Genomic DNA, 3,430 nt, shown 5'->3' with positions numbered 1-3,430 from the left:
TTATTTACAAAATTACAATAAATTTACAAACAGAACTGAAACAATTTCTCTAGTTGTTGAAACAAAGACCAATAGCCTTCCTTTTCGAAGGATGCATTTGGTTATTTTTAAATATGATGCATATTCAGCAATCCACTGCTTTGTAAAATAATTCCTAGATGTCTATTATTGATATGCACACAGGTCATTTCCTTCAAATCTTATTTCCAAATCTACTATGTGCAATACCAACAAAACTGGAATAGAACAGGATAAGAAAACATTGAACAATAAAATAAACGTTTTATTCCAACAGGAAATGTTGAATACTCCCTAAATATTTACTTAGTGGATTAGGATTGAAACGATGATTTTTGACTGAAAAAAGTTCCCTATAATTTTTAGTAAGCTGTTTAATTCAACAATAGCCAATATTTACTGGGCTACTCTTACCAGTTTGCAGCTTAAGTTGCCCTGCTATTGTGTGAAGAACAGAGTCCTGTATGCTTTTTGCCTTTTACGTTTTATCAGAGTCACTACTGCTACTTGAAGGAGTCTGTTGACATCACCTCTATATCATCTTCGTTTTTTTTTGTTATGCCTGGGGGTTCCAACAGGAAGTCATTACTGTGATTGTGTGGTAACATGTTCATTGCCATGTCACTGGACTGCCATGGGTACTGAGGAGCAAGGACATCTGGCAACCTGCCTGCTGTAAGTGCATCCCCTGGTAAATGCCCATTCACACCATTAGTGGACGGATTGTTCATCTGACCCAACAATCCATTTCTCATTTCTAAATCTGTTGGATACGGCCTCCGTGGATCCCCTGGAACCCAAGTCAGTGGGGCACACACAGCATTGTTTGCACTGATCCTATGTGCATACTTAATAATCTCTTCATAGGAGATAGTACCTTTTCTTGCCTTTTCTATTGATTTGAGCTTTTTCTTTGCTTGATAAACAGCTGTTGCCAGTAGTTGTTCTGCTTCTTTGAGCTGTTTTTGTAGTTGTTGAATATCACTGTCTCTCTTTTCTACTTCTTTTTCTAAAACTTGTATTTCATCATGTATTTTCCCTGGTTAAGTGCCAATTTCATTAGTTCTTGAAACTCCCCCTCTCTGTGAATTAACAACTCCAGGATCTGGTTTTCCTCTCCAGGCTGTAACAACTTTTGGTTTCTTGAAATTGCCAGCATTTCTATAAGTTCTCTCGACAACACCTCCGGATCTTCCAGTGCAGACAACAGCCGCTCTCGTGTGCTGTTACACCTACTGCTCCAGAGCTGCCACCCGGCGGGTCTTTCTCCTTATCCGCACTGGAAATCGCCGCCATGTTTCCTATGGGCCAGCCTCCAGCGCGTGCGCACTGCGCGCCGGCACTGGGAGATGCCGATAGCACAAATATTTTTAAAAATTGAAAAATCAGGTGAGAAAAAAATGTTAGGTTCAAACTTACATACTTTTTAAAAAAGTATAAGTCAATATTTCCCATATAATTATGGTTGTAGCTGTAAGCTGGATTCAGAGGAGGATTTGGAACAAGTGATATCATTGTTGATGTCAGATGGACCTTGGCTGAAAACACAGAATACCAGAAAAATGTTTATCTGTGCTTTATCGACAATGCAAAAGGTTTCGATAGTGTGGATCATGACAAACTATGGACAGCATTGCAGAGAATGAGTATTCCAGACATTTAAATGTGTTCATGAGGAACTTGTACATAGACCAAGATGTAGTTGTTCATACAGAACATGAGAACACTAACTGGTTTAAAATTAGGAACAGTGTGCAACAGGGTTGTATTCTTTCACCATATGTATTCAATCTGTATGCTGATCAAATAAACTGAGAAGTTGAATTATATAAATAAAAATGTAGCATCATGACAGGAGGAAGACTTATAAGCCATCTGCAGATGATAGATACAACCAACCTTGCTTGCTGAAAGTGAAGGGTACTTAAAGTAATTACTGATGAAGAGCAAAGACCACAGCCTTCAGTATCAGCTGCACTTCAATGTAAAGAAAACAAAAATCCTCACCACTGAACCAGTAATTGTTTTTGTTAAGTGCCATTGAGTTGGTTCCAACCCATAGCGACCCTGTATAGTGTTTCTGAGCAGCTGATGGTAAGCTTGTACTGCCAACCTTGCCGTTTAAGCAGCTTTGCAGTCTGTTGAATTAATCCACAGTGCCACACCAGGACTCCGGACCAATAAATAACATCATGATAAATGGAGAAAAGTTTGAAGTTTCCAAAGATTTCATTTTGCTCACATCAACCAAGGAAGCAGGAGTCAAGAAATCAAATGACATATTGCATTAAGCAAATATACTGCACAAGACCTCTTTAAATTGTTGAAGAACTAAGATATTAGTTTGAGGACATACATGTATCTGACACAAGCCATCTATTTCAATAACCTTATATGAATGTGAAAGTTGAACAGTGACTAAAAAAGATGGTAGAAAAATTTATGCATTTGAGCTGTGGTTTTGGTGAAGAATATGAAAACGTACCATGGACTGCCAAAAGAATAAACCAATCTACATTGGAAGAAGTACAGCCAGAATGCTTCTTGGAAGCCAGGATGGCCAGACTTCATCTCTCATACTTAAGACATCTTTTCAGGAAGGACCAGTCATTGGAGAATAGTATGTTTAGTAAAATGGAGGGTCAGAGAAAAAGAGGAAGACCTCCGATGAGATGGATTGGCACAGTGGCAGCATCAATGTGCTCAAATGTAGCAACAATTGTGAGGTTGGCACAGGATCTGGCAGTGTTTCATTCTGTTGTACATAGGGTTGCTATGAGTTGGTACCAACTAGATGGCACCTAAAAGCATCTCATATAAATCTGTATAAATAAATAATTCCATAGAAATATGAGCAGGACATGAACAAGCAAATAAAAAAGAAATGCATTGTATATCATTGGTGATAGTTTACATGGTAGAGCATCAGTTTTGCATTCATCCTATCTTATTTCACATCATTGCAGTGATTACAATCCCCTCCATGCATCACCATTTAACAGTATTTGCTATTCGCTTGTGTGTGTGTGGTTTGGTTGTTGTTGTTGTTTTTGGGATGTACATAAAAACACTCAGGGATATGTAATCATTTAAACAACCAAAGAGCACATTCTGCAAGCAAGCCTCCTGGCTTCCAGCACACAGCTGTTCTGTTTCCATGAGTCTAGAGCCTCCTAGCTTCCAGCACACAGCTTTACTCTTTCCCCGAGTCTAGAGTCTTCAGTTGCACTATCTCTCTATGTCACCATCTTTGCCTCCATCGTTAGTGTTGCTGCTTCTCTGGATAGGGTCTCCCATTCTGCTCATGCTCTTCTCCCTTGATGGTCCTAGGATCTTCTGTTCCTGGAATGTACATTTACAGTTGTGACAATCACAATTAGTCATGATGGCAATTACTCACTATTGAATCATA

At 38.9% G+C, this 3,430-nt stretch overlaps 1 pseudogene; it reads right to left on the bottom strand.

The window, feature by feature from the left end:
- Positions 1-496: 496 nt before the first annotated feature.
- Positions 497-1,314, bottom strand: LOC102814459 (annotated as a pseudogene).
- Between the last annotated feature and the right edge of the window lie 2,116 nt (positions 1,315-3,430).

This window comes from Chrysochloris asiatica, unplaced genomic scaffold, assembly GCF_000296735.1.
Source record: "Chrysochloris asiatica unplaced genomic scaffold, ChrAsi1.0 scaffold00088, whole genome shotgun sequence".
NCBI lineage: Eukaryota > Metazoa > Chordata > Mammalia > Afrosoricida > Chrysochloridae > Chrysochloris > Chrysochloris asiatica.
The sequence above is the reverse complement of the archived record's forward strand: the minus strand, read 5'-3'. Positions and strand labels throughout refer to the sequence as shown.